Source organism: Lissotriton vulgaris, chromosome 5, assembly GCF_964263255.1.
Source record: "Lissotriton vulgaris chromosome 5, aLisVul1.2, whole genome shotgun sequence".
Classification (NCBI taxonomy): domain Eukaryota; kingdom Metazoa; phylum Chordata; class Amphibia; order Caudata; family Salamandridae; genus Lissotriton; species Lissotriton vulgaris.
In genome coordinates this window covers 462,281,957-462,295,925 of record NC_141693.1, presented here as the reverse complement: position 1 = coordinate 462,295,925, position 13,969 = coordinate 462,281,957, and the positions used below count along the sequence as shown (strand labels likewise).

The 13,969-nt window shown below is 45.3% G+C and overlaps 1 protein-coding gene across 1 annotated transcript in view; it reads left to right on the top strand.

Annotated features, from left to right (window-relative positions):
• The window catches only part of LOC147711087 (uncharacterized), a 1,001,373-nt gene that overhangs the window by 913,787 nt on the left and 73,617 nt on the right, over window positions 1-13,969 (top strand). The gene's annotated exons all lie outside the window — the stretch shown is intronic.

Here is a 13,969-nt window from a genome sequence, read left to right as displayed (position 1 = left end):
ATTAAGAAATGAGGACACCCAGGCGAGCGCAGATCCAGCAACACCGAGGGAACCGAGAGACTCCAATAGGATGGAGTGGGACACGGTATCGAAAGCAGCGCTTAAGTCAAGAAGAATCAGCGCAAAGGTCTCACCGCCATCGATACCGTGTCGGAGTCGCTCAGTTACCCCTAGGAGTGCGGATTCGGTGGAGTAATTAGCGCGAAAGCCTGATTGGGACGGATGGAGATATCCCATGTTTTCAACAAACTCATTAAGCTGGGTGTTAACATGGCGTTCTAGGATTTTAGAACAGGCTGGCAGCAGGGATATAGGCCTGAAGTTGGCAAGATTTGTGATGTCAGCACCAGATTTTTTAAGCAGGGGGACGACCATGGCATGTTTCCAGTCCTGTTCCACTCGAGATTCGGTGAGCGAGACGTTTAATAGCCTCATTAGGAATCTTCGTGGTTCAAGGTCAAGTTGTTTGAGTATCTTCATGGGGACTGGGTCCCGCGGAGATCCAGACCTGATGCTTTTTAAGCAGGATACGAAGGAAGAGTCATCAAATGGTGTCCAGTTGTAAATAAACTCAGTGGGGGAGGTGGAGGTATTACAATACGGACCGTGTAGAGAGGAATCAGTTGGAGAGGGAAGGGAAGCAAGAGATTGATGGATGCCCTCAACCTTAGATACAAAAAAGTCTGCAATGGCATTACATTGTGTGGCATCTAGAGCCGGCAGTGCGGGGACAGTATCAGCTCCTGTGAGTTTTTTAACTGTGGCAAAAAGAGTTCGGGGACAGTTTTGCACTGAAGTGATTGTGGAAACAGTGTAGGAGGCCTTAGCACGTTTGCAGTTTGCATGATAAAGTTTTAATTCTTCTTTGTAGATCACTTTAGAGGAAGCTGAATAGGACGCCCTCCATTTCCTCTCCAGGGCTTTGCATTTGGAGCGTTGGATTTTCAGCTCCTCTGAATACCAGGCTGCTGGTGGGCGCAAGGATCTATGTTTGCTCCTGGATTGAGGGACAAGAGTCGATACTGCATCTGTCAGCCAATCAGAGATGGAAACATTCAGATTCTGGTCAGTATTGATGGAGGATGGAATAGACTCAGTTAGACGCAGGTTAAAATCGGCTATATTGAGCTTGTCCCAGCGATACGATGATTTAATTTCATCCGCATGGACCCTGGCAGAGTATAAAGCAGGTGGTAGTACAAAGTGAACCGCATAGTGATCAGACCAGACAAGCGGGCGGGCAGAGTGGGTACAGTCAAATGAGAGAGTAGAGATGATTGGATCCAAAAGATGGCCAGCATTATGAGTGGCTCCAGAGTTACAGAGTTTGAGGTTAAAAACCTCAAGGTCAGAAAGAAGGACTTTATTGAGGGGGTTGTTGACATCATCGAAGTGAATGTTTAAATCACCAAGAATGGTGAAGTTATTAGATTTTAGTAGTGTTGCTGATAAGCAATCAATAAGTGAGGGAATCCAAGGTGCGGCATTTCCGGGCGGCCGATAAATTAGCAGACCGGAGAGCGTCATTCGAGGATTAATCGTCAATTTGAACAGTGCAGCCTCACTACCTGGGAGATGTAGAGGTTCCAGTTTACATTGATAGATAGATTTATAAATGATTGCAATTCCACCACCTTTACCTAAGGGTCTGTCCTGATGCAGCACAACATAGTTAGGAGGGACGGCTGCGGCAATGTCCGGACCCGAGCTGGCCTGAATCCAAGTCTCGGTCAGGAACAGAGCGTCAGGTGATTCCTCAGTGATAAAATCGAAGATGTTTAGTTTGTTCCTAGGGAGCGATCTACAATTTAGGCTCCAGAAATGGAGAGGGGACGGGGAGGTGATAGGGCCCTTGGTGGGCTTTCTTTTTCCCCTATAGTGTTTAACGCTCTGCTGTGTCTTGGAGAGCTGCATTTTACCAGTAGTGAAGCCACAACCAGCACAAGTGAAATAATGGCAAGGCAGAATGCACAAGGAACAAGATATGGGGGTACAAGGTTGAAAAGACAGTAATGTCGTGGAAGAGTAGATGTACTTACGACCACCCTGAGTCTGATCGTCGAAGGGCATAATAATGAGGGACAGCCCGTCCTGCAGCCCGTCCTCAGCGCGGACGAGCGCAGACGGGCTGACTCAGGCGTGACTCCGCGCTGAACGAGGCGCTTCCGCAAAGCGCGTCCGCTAGCGCGGAGAGCGACCGTATTCTTAAGTAGTGGAGAGCTAGAGCGCTCTCACTGCTGTCGCCTCCCACCTAAGATGGCCGCCGTAGGGGATGTTATCCCTATAGATCGAGTTTCAGCCCTAAGGTCAGCTGAGACCTTCTACAAGCGGTGTAAAATAAATGCAAGGAGCTGGGGAGGTATGCTGAGTGCTAACAGTGTGGAAATAACAATTTAGACAAGTTTTAAAAGTTTAAAAAATCGGCGATTAAAATGCTATATTAAACGATGGTAATTCCTAGTATCAGCTAAAGTAAGCAGCGCTTCTAAGGGAGCGAGTAGAATACTGTGCAATGCTGGCAAAACGCTTTCTAAATCACAAGCCTGCTTCCTTGGGGCTCCTTAAGTAGTGGAGAGCTAGAGCGCTCTCACTGCTGTCGCCTCCCACCTAAGATGGCCGCCGTAGGGGATGTTATCCCTATAGATCGAGTTTCAGCCCTAAGGTCAGCTGAGACCTTCTACAAGCGGTGTAAAATAAATGCAAGGAGCTGGGGAGGTATGCTGAGTGCTAACAGTGTGGAAATAACAATTTAGACAAGTTTTAAAAGTTTAAAAAATCGGCGATTAAAATGCTATATTAAACAATGGTAATTCCTAGTATCAGCTAAAGTAAGCAGCGCTTCTAAGGGAGCGAGTAGAATACTGTGCAATGCTGGCAAAACGCTTTCTAAATCACGCTTGCTTGCTATCCCCTCAATCCCTATGTTTTTGGCCCTTCCTAGTCGCTGGCCCGTGGCCCACCCACACAAGTGAGGATCACTTTACTTGGGAAACTGACGGAAACGCTGAGTGGTAGGACATTTGTGCCGGTGTGGTGATCCCAGACAGAAATGTGAGGAAAATGTGATTTTGTTTATCTAAATTTGAGGTATACAGGGGATTCTGGGTAGAAAATCGTTGGGGGATCCAGGCAAGCCATAACTCCCTGAACTCCCCCGGTTGTCTAGTTTTCAGAAATGTCTGGGGTTGGTAGGTTTCTATAGATGGCTGTTGAGCCCGGGACCAAAAACGCAGATGCCCCCCCTTTCGAAAACAGGTTGTTTTGTGATAGATCATTTTGATGTCTCCACAATATGTTTTGGGTTCTTCCCTGCAGCGGGCCCATCCACACAAGTGAGGTACCATTTTCATCGGGAGACCTGGGGGAACGCTGGGTGGAAGGAAATTTGTGTAAGCCCGGTGATCCCACAACTTTCCCACACAGAAATTTGAGAAAATTGGATGTTGTTTCAGCTAAATGTGAGGTTTACAAGGTATTCTGGATAGGACAACATTGGGGGACACACGCAAGTCACACCTCCCTGGACTCCTCCGGGTGTCTAGTTTTCAGAAATGTGTGGGTTTGAGAGGTCTCCCTAGATGTCCGCCGAGCCTGGCACCAAAAATGCAGGTGTCCCCCTTGCAAAACCAGGTCATCTTGTGATCGATCATTTTGATATCTCCACAATATGTTTGGGGCCCTTTCCTGCCTCTGGTACTTGGCCCACACACTCAAGTGAGGTTCCATTTTTATCGGGAGGCCAGATGGAACGCTGGGTGGTAGGAAATTTGTGTCAGCCTGGTGATCCCATAACTTTCCCACACAGAAATGTGAGAAAATGCGATTTTCTTCAGCTAAATTTGAGGTTTGCATGGGGTTCTGGGGAGGAAAACATTGGGAGATCAATGCAAGTCACACCTCCCTGGACTCCCCCGGGTGTCTAGTTTTCAGAAATATGTGGGTTTGGTAGGTTTCCCTAGATGGCAGCCGAGCCCGGGACCAAAAACGCAGGTGCCCCCTATCTGTCACAAAATTACCTGGTTTTGCAAGGGAGCACCTGCGTTTTAGGTACCGGTTTCGGCGGCCATCTAGGGAAACCTACCAATCCTAGACATTTCTGAAAACTAGACACCCAGGGGAAAGCAGAGAGGTGTGACTGGCTTGGATCCCCCAACTTTTTCTTACCCAGAATCCCCAAACCTCAAATTTAGTTAAAAAATCACATTTTCCTCACATTTCTGTCTGGGAATACTGTGATGGTACAAATTACCTACCACCCAACGTTCCCCTCGGTCTCCCGGGTAAAATGATACCTGACTTGTGTGGGTGGGTCAAGGGCCTGCGGCTGGAAGGGCCAAAAACATAGGGATTGATGGGATAGCACAGCGAGCTCTAAGTGCTATATTTTTTTTAATGCACTTTTAGGTTGACTCTGCATTAGAAACCCACACAAGGGAGGTATCATTTTTATCGGGAGACCAAGGGAAACGTTGGATGGTAGAGCATTTTTGCCAGCATGGTGATCCCAGGCAGAAATGTAAGGAAAATGTGAGGTTTGCAGGGGATTCTCAGTAGGAAAAGTTGGGTCATCCACGCAAGCCACATCTCCCAGGACTCCTCAGGGTTTCTAGTTTTCAGAAATGTGTGGGGTTGGCAGCTTTCCCTAGATGCCCACCGAGCCCGGGACCAAAAACGCAGACTCCCTCGCATAACCAAGTCTTTTTGTGATTGATAATTTTGAAGCCTCAACAGTACGTTTTTGCCCATTTCCTCTTGCGAGCACTAGGCCTAACCACACATGTAAGGTACCATTTTTATCAGGAGACCTGGGGGATTGCTCGGTTGGTGGAAGTTTCTGGCTCCCCGCAGTTTGAGGTTTGCAAGGGATTCTGGGTAACAGAACCTGGTGTGAGCCACACAAGTCACCCCGTCCTTGCTTCCAGTGGGTGTCTAGTATGCAAACATTTACAGATTTACTAGGGTTTCCTAGGTGCCGACTGTGCTTGGGTCCAAAATTCACAGGTAGATTTGTCTATGTTGCGTTTTGGGCCATTTCCTGTCGTGGGCACTATACCTACCCGCACAAGTGAGGGACCATTTTTTTTTTATCGGGAGACTTGGGGGAATGCTGGGTGGGTGGAAGTTTGTGGCTCCCCACATATTTCAGAACTTTCCATCACAGAATTGTTAGGGAAATGGTTTTTTTGCCAAAGTTTGAGGTTTGCAAGGGATTCTGGGTAACAGACCCTGGTAAGAGGTACATAAGTCACCCCATCTTGGATTTCCCTGGTTATCTAGCTTTAAAAAATGTACAGGTTTGCTAGGTTTTCCTAGGTGCCGGCAGAGCTAGGGCCAAAAATCCACAGCTAGGCACACTCCAAAATAAAGGTCAGTGCCTAGTGGCTTTCTCCCGCCCTGGGGGGGAGGGTGGGCAGTTTGAGGGCTAGTGCCCTGAGATGCCGGGGGGGCAGAGAGACTGTGGACATTTTAAATCAGATCAAACAACCGCAAAGGTGCACCACAAAACATAAAACAGTAGTAATCAGAAGATATTTCTCAGAGATGTTGGAGTTCTTCTTCAAATCTTTTATTTTCAAACAGTAGTCAGACACATACAGCCGACGCGTTTCGTCCCAAACTGGGACTTCTTCAGGGCTGTCGGTAAAAAACATATATACATATAATCAGTATTGTATGTACAGGAATAAATTTACAATTTAAAAACATTTACAAAACCAAAACCTATTAAAAACACTTTACTACCATAGACGTGGAGCCTATGCATATATTTGATGTTAACGCATTAGCTCACTGACAATCTGACAGCAGGGTAGTATAAGATGGCCTAAGGATATGTACACGTGTATAAACAATGTTTACATGTGAAATATACATCACTACAATTCAAAATATACAAAAGTAGAAAGTACACATATATCTTACAATTTCAAGAGATGGAAAACAGAATTGTGCACATGGCATGAGGCCCATGTGTCTGACCATGACACAACGGGGTGCACCGGGAAAAAGGCACCCTGTATATAATTAAAGGAGAGCATAGTAATAGTTTAAGTAGTTGGCCCAAAGGGGATTGAGGATCCTATTGTGCCTGGCCCTACTACTGGTACATGGGGTCCACAAACTCATTTACCTTTAAAATGGCTGGACGTCGCGTGCGGGGAAAAAAATGGAAGCGGGATCCAGGGGTCACCTTCCCAGCTACAATTATCCGATTATTTAGGTTCTTTCCGACGCTGTTTTTTATATCTGGGACATGAAGAGAAAGAGATATCTATGTAATCATACCAGACTATGTTCTTGTGTTTATAGACAGTCGAGTTAGCAGAGTTTAGAGAGCCTTGTTGCCTCTTGGAGGGGGCGCGTCAGGCTCCCCAAGTCAAAGTTTAGTTCTTCTTAAAACAAAACTACTTACTAAATGTATGCTAACGGGAGACAACAAAAAGATATCCTTAAAGTTCTTCGGCGGTATAACGAGTTGTGCCACCTTACTGAAAAGACTGTCTCAGTCCGTATGCTGAAAGATATGAAAAAGCGAGAAACCAACTTGTACCCTATGCAATGGCTCAATCTATTGATGTATATAGAAATTAAGTCGTCGATGGCCAAGGGTCAATTTCAAAGGGAAAATAACTGTCAAATATCGGTTACCTGAGTCAGATATAGAAATGGTGTTGGACTGAGAGTCCTGTGAGTCCAATGGAGGAGGGTGTGGGCACTGTATCCTAGCAGGCCTGTTAATTAAGAGTAAGTAGAATTCTGTTTGTAAAATGCATCTAGCTCCAAGAGCACAGAAAGAACACAATTCTGCATGTAATTATGTAGTTAGGTGTGACCATTGGACACACAGTCCCAGATTATACCGCCCCAAGTTCAGAATCAGAAATGCAAATAACATGTGCCAAATTATGCCGCCCCGAGTTTAGGATCAAAAATGCAGATATCATGTGCCAAACCCTTAGTGTTTAGCAGGTTAGTATATATTATCCATTAAAGGGTTGTTTGCAAGGAGGAGAGAAACCCAGAGTGTCCTAACCAAAGGTGCTGTTGTGGATTGTTGTCCCCAAAGTCTAAAAAACGCACTATCCCCATTGTGGAAGAAAAGCCCAAAGCCTAACCTAAACTAAGGACCAAAGGTAAGTCTGCAAAAACCAGCAAGGCTCTGCCGGTTACAAGTAAGCTCACCGTTAAAGTTGAAGCGGCCGGCGCCCATCCACAGCCCTCGTCCTGACCAACACCCGCAGCGACGTCGTGTGCTAATGTTGTGGGCCCATGCTGCTCCCTTTATAGCAGGAGAAATTGAACTAATGGCTTGCACCTGTCCAAAAATTCCCGCCATCACGCGAGCGCGCTGTGCGGAAAGGCAAGGACAAAGCGTATTGCCGACTATAATGAAGACGGCGGCCATATTCGAGTGTCTATGGGGAGCGTTAGTTACAATGATCCTGAGCGCCCAAAGCCTAATGTGCTGTATAGATTCAGTCCTCTGAGTTAGCCGGTATGTCTTAATAATGGGAACCAATGTTTCCTAAGAATTGTGACCGCATTCGGTGTGGAGGATCCATAAATGAAATAAGCGCGAAAAAAACAGTAATTAAGATCGCGCTTATAATTAGGTCCTTCTTATGATGCAGCAAAGAAACGGAACCTACTTATTAATAAGCGGAGGAAATGGGCTATGCAAGTGAGGAAGACCTCTTTTGCAGAACGTGACCTGTATAAACGTAAGGATGGCGGCCATCTTAGAGTGTCTGGGGTGGGTACATATCTCTAAAACGGGTTGAGCTTAAAGCCCGATTAGATATGGGTATACGTTATGTACACTACCCCCAGTGCTAGGCTTGCTGATGAAGTCTAACTTATGTGAAATGACCCGAATTACGTGAAGTCAGTGTATCGAAGTGAGAAGTAGCAAATATTCCAGAAGGAGTCACACATGATCCTAGGTGGCCGGCCCGATTATCCTGGAGTTGACAGAGTCATATTAGTGGTGACTGCGGGAGCGAGGGCAAGCCATAGGTGGTAGGGCAATTGTGTGGAGAAAGCATATAAAAGTGGCGGCCATCTTTGTCAATGTCTCTGTTTGAGCAAGGGGAATGGGTGATAATGTGGGATTTATACCTTAGGGTTAAATTTTGAATGAAAGACCATGTATTGTCTATCGGAGTGGCGTTGCACCAGACGAGGGGCGGTAAGAGGCATGAGAAGAGGTAAATAAGGTGCAGTGATATTAAAAACCACATGGGCATCTGCAAGTATGCACGGAAGAATTCCAGATGGTATGCATTGGGCCAAATTACTCCATATTTACACATATACTTTGGGGAAGGAGAGGAATAAATACAAAAGACAAAGTTCACAAGCAGTTAGACCACTTCAAGTTGGGAGAAAAGAGATATACAGGTACACAGTTTGCAAACAAGCAGACCATTTTATGATGTCGAAGTGTACAAAAGTGTCATATTAAACATGGTTCAAATCTTAAGTGATCTGTATGGTGGAGACAGAGCAGAACATGGGATGAACGGTTAGGGCGGGTTACTCCAGGAAATAATGTAGCTCATCTTCGGTATTAAGGCCGAGTTCAGTACATCGCAGTCTACATATCCAGCCCGCCTCCCGTTGTCTTAGCGCCAGCTCCCTATTTCCTCCCCTTGGGTGTATAGGTTGGTGATCTATGCCCATGAACCACATGTTGTCTGTATCTTTGTGGTGTTCCTGCATATGGAAGGTCAAGGGATATCTCATGTCACCATTACGTCTTGCTCGTACATGTTCTTGGATGCGGATCTTTAAGGCTCTCTTGGTGCTACCAACATAAATCTTGTTACAGCCGCAACCCAAAATATAAACAACGTATTTTGTGTTGCAGTTGATCAAGTGATCTATTGTATAGGTTTTGTTTGTGTTGAAGCGGAATTCCTTAGTTCTATTTCTGCCTAGTGCACACATGTTGCAATCGCTGCATGTGAAGAAACCTTTAGCAGGGGTAGTTAGCCAGTTGGTCCGCTTTTTCGATTCTATGTAGCTGGGGCAGAGGATATTACGAAGGTTTCTTCCTCTCCTGTAGCATATTTTTGGCGTCCTGGTAACCGAATCCTGTAGGCTCGGTATGTCCGCAATCAGGTGCCAATGTTTTCTTAAGATGTTAAAAATTGTGCTACTTTGATCGGAGTATTGTGTGGTGAATGACAGGGGTCTGCTAGTATCTGCTTGCCTATTTTTGTGGGCCAAGGTGCTTGTTCTGGACACGTTTTGGACTTTTTTGTTGGCTTTCTCAAGGGTCTTCCTAGGGTAGCCCCTTTCGGAGAACCGTTTTTCTGTTTCCTGTATATTATGTTGAAAGGAGTCCTCCGTGCTGCAATTGCGGCGCATCCGGATCATTTCCCCGTAGGGGATGTTCTCAATGATATGTCGGGGATGTGCGCTCTCGTAATGTAAAATGCTATTGCAGGCTGTCGCCTTGCGATGGGTACAACTCTGGATCTTGTTGTTTTCTACAAAGAGTTTTACATCCAGAAAGTCAATTGTTTTCTGATTGTGTGTCATAGTGAAGCGGACATTGAACGGGTTGTCATTGAGGTAGCCAAAGTAATCCAAGAGATCCGGGGTAGGTCCATCCCAGATCATGATCACATCATCGATGTACCTACCCCAGAAAATAATGTTATTCATCCAAGCGGCCGCATGGCGACCCCATGCATGCTCCCGCTCAAACCAGCCCATGAACAGACCGGCGTATTTTTGGACAGGTGCAAGCCATTAGTTCAATTTCTCCTGCTATAAAGGGAGCAGCATGGGCCCACAACATTAGCACACGACGTCGCTGCGGGTGTTGGTCAGGACGAGGGCTGTGGATGGGCGCCGGCCGCTTCAACTTTAACGGTGAGCTTACTTGTAACCGGCAGAGCCTTGCTGGTTTTTGCAGACTTACCTTTGGTCCTTAGTTTAGGTTAGGCTTTGGGCTTTTCTTCCACAATGGGGATAGTGCGTTTTTTAGACTTTGGGGACAACAATCCACAACAGCACCTTTGGTTAGGACACTCTGGGTTTCTCTCCTCCATGCAAACAACCCTTTAATGGATAATATATACTAACCTGCTAAACACTAAGGGTTTGGCACATGATATCTGCATTTTTGATCCTAAACTCGGGCGGCATAATTTGGCACATGTTATTTGCATTTCTGATTCTGAACTTGGGGCGGTATAATCTGGGACTGTGTGTCCAATGGTCACACCTAACTACATAATTACATGCAGAATTGTGTTCTTTCATGCTCTTGGAGCTAGATGCATTTTACAAACAGAATTCTACTTACTCTTAATTAACAGGCCTGCTGGGATACAGTGCCCACACCCTCCTCCATTGGACTCACAGGACTCTCAGTCCAACACCATTTCTATATCTGACTCAGGTAACCGATATTTGACAGTTATTTTCCCTTTGAAATTGACCCTTGGCCATCGACGACTTAATTTCTATATACATCAATAGATTGAGCCATTGCATAGGGTACAAGTTGGTTTCTCGCTTTTTCATATCTTTCAGCATACGGACTGAGACAGTCTTTTCAGTAAGGTGGCACAACTCGTTATACCGCCGAAGAACTTTAAGGATATCTTTTTGTTGTCTCCCGTTAGCATACATTTAGTAAGTAGTTTTGTTTTAAGAAGAACTAAACTTTGACTTGGGGAGCCTGACGCGCCCCCTCCAAGAGGCAACAAGGCTCTCTAAACTCTGCTAACTCGACTGTCTATAAACACAAGAACATAGTCTGGTATGATTACATAGATATCTCTTTCTCTTCATGTCCCAGATATAAAAAACAGCATCGGAAAGAACCTAAATAATCGGATAATTGTAGCTGGGAAGGTGACCCCTGGATCCCGCTTCCATTTTTTTCCCCGCACGTGACGTCCAGCCATTTTAAAGGTAAATGAGTTTGTGGACCCCATGTACCAGTAGTAGGGCCAGGCACAATAGGATCCTCAATCCCCTTTGGGCCAACTACTTAAACTATTACTATGCTCTCCTTTAATTATATACAGGGTGCCTTTTTCCCGGTGCACCCCGTTGTGTCATGGTCAGACACATGGGCCTCATGCCATGTGCACAATTCTGTTTTCCATCTCTTGAAATTGTAAGATATATGTGTACTTTCTACTTTTGTATATTTTGAATTGTAGTGATGTATATTTCACATGTAAACATTGTTTATACACGTGTACATATCCTTAGGCCATCTTATACTACCCTGCTGTCAGATTGTCAGTGAGCTAATGCGTTAACATCAAATATATGCATAGGCTCCACGTCTATGGTAGTAAAGTGTTTTTAATAGGTTTTGGTTTTGTAAATGTTTTTAAATTGTAAATTTATTCCTGTACATACAATACTGATTATATGTATATATGTTTTTTACCGACAGCCCTGAAGAAGTCCCAGTTTGGGACGAAACGCGTCGGCTGTATGTGTTTGACTACTGTTTGAAAATAAAAGATTTGAAGAAGAACTCCAACATCTCTGAGAAATATCTTCTGATTACTACTGTTTTATGTTTTGTGGTGCACCTTTGCGGTTGTTTGATCTGATTTAAAATTCCCTAGGGAAAAGGCACGGTGATGATGGGTGCCATCCAGTGTGCACATAGCCCCCTTGTTTAAACTTAAGGGTTAAGATACCGCACGGGGGAAAGTTAGTCAGGTGCTTACTCTAGGAAGGGTCCATCATCTATTCAGTTTCAGACTGTGGACATTTTGTTTGGGTGGGGGATTGGCATGCCCATTCTGGGCAACCCCCACCCCTACGTGTAAAAGAAACCCAGAATCCCTGGTAGCCCAGGGGCAAATCAGGGGCTATTGCCCCCATCTGCCTCCTGGGGGTGGTAGAAAGATTTTGACATTTGGGGCGGGGGGGATTGAGGCATTGGCATGTCAATTCTGGGCAGCACCCCACCCTTGAACTATAAAAAAAAATCCCTGGTGTCTAGGATGCTTTCTGCCCCTGGGGGAAGATTGGGGCTAGGAAATATGCCCATTTCAATATGGGGGGAGTAAAGGCTATCACCCAAAGGGCTGCTTCCTCTTCCTTGGTGCCTAGTGTGTGGACGAGGGCGATCCCCAAGCAGGGATCCATGTAGGGAGGTGTACCATTGGAATGGGGAGATTCTTCCCTTTCCAATGATACCTCTAGCATGTGTTTCAGTGGTTGGGGGCTGAGATAAACCCACGAGAACCGAAACAGTGAAACTGAAACTAAGTTTCAATTTCAGTGTAATGATGTCAGCGCACCATGCGGGCGATCGTCATTACATTGAAGAAGAAAAAATCCATGGGAGGTTGGGAAAGCTCTTTCCCACTTCCCGAGGCCAAAAAAAGGAAATCCCTCTGCTGAGGGATTCAGTGCGCTTCTGTATGACGTACTATAAAAATAACATAAGGAGCTATACCTACCAATAGCCCCAATATCGTTCTACCAAAATAATCAGTCAGTTGGCAGTGAAGAAAATCAATTGTTTATTAACACAAAATACTCTATAGAGGAGCCTCTCCGTCGTCACCCAGCCTGTGCGCAGAGAAGACTGCCGGTTCATAGTCAATACATGGCATATATACCTTTATCATGATGCATGAGATCACCGTACATGGAAAGATACTAATTGGCAATGAAGCTTGAAGGGAAGACCGTATATGGCACACAAGGCTAGTTTGAAAGTCTGCTTCTACTATTATTGGGGAGGGTCAGGAGGGGTGACTCCCTTTCGTCTCGGTGCCTGGGAGCACAGGCACGGCGCCTTCAGGAATGCGCTTATCACCTCTGAAGCCAGATGCGACCTTGGGTCTCAAGACGAGAAAGAATAGTGTGCATTCAGCTGCTTCTTATAACTCAACTAGCAGGGGCCTACTGACTATTTGGAGGACAGCACGTGACCGCTGCCGAATCTAATGTGTGTACAAACAAAATTGCGTCTATCTGGTTTTCGGTTCGTGTTTAAGGAATACAGAAAAACAACGGGTAAAGGAATTCCCTATCAACTTAACTAGGTAGATAAAAGCTATAGCGAATAATGGAGATTACACATACAGATAGATACATCATGCTAACAAAAGATTACTGTGATTACAGGAAAATCGATTCTATCCCTCAGAACCACCCTTTTAGCATGATGCAGCGAACTAAAGCGATCAGTCCTCAAAAATACCCTCATCAATTTGCATCATATCTCGTATTTCTTGCTGAACCATTTGGGCTTTTACTACAGCAGGGGAAGACTTTGTCACAGAGGAAGTAATTTTTGCTGCACAATAAGAGCAACAGGCAGGCCCACAATGTATACAAAGACAGCAGGTAAAGATAACTCCTACTATGCCAGCTAAGATCATTAGAATATTCCAACCCCATGTGGACAACAGACCCCAAAACCATCCGGATAGGGACCAGGTACCTGTATCCGCATGTACTTCAGAAGCCAGACGGTTTAACCTTTGAATGGCCAATTGAACAGATGGGGCGGAGTCAGGAATATATACACAGCAGGAACTGCCGATCACGCTGCAAGCTCCTCCTTGAACTGCTAAGATAACGTCTAAAACCATCCGATTTTGAAGCGAGACGAGTCTCGTATCCTGAAGCTCTACAGTCAAATTAGTTAGTATACCTGCTGTGGTATTTATTACTCTTTCAACTACCCTAGACAGGCGCCTTACTTCCTTGCTAGTGATGATGGGCCCCAAATAGGAAATACTCCTTTTACAATGTCAATAAAATGCTGTTCAGGAGTATCAGTTTGGTCTATTTTGGTGGTATCAATCTCCCTTTTATCCCGTACTACAGGCAGACCTTGCCCATCCAATCGACAACCCTATAGATAATTGGAGGGTGCTATATAAACTGGTGGATACAAAAAGGACAAATAGCAGCGACCTGCCCACCCTCGAGGAAGCCAAGTATAAGCATTTTCACCGCATAC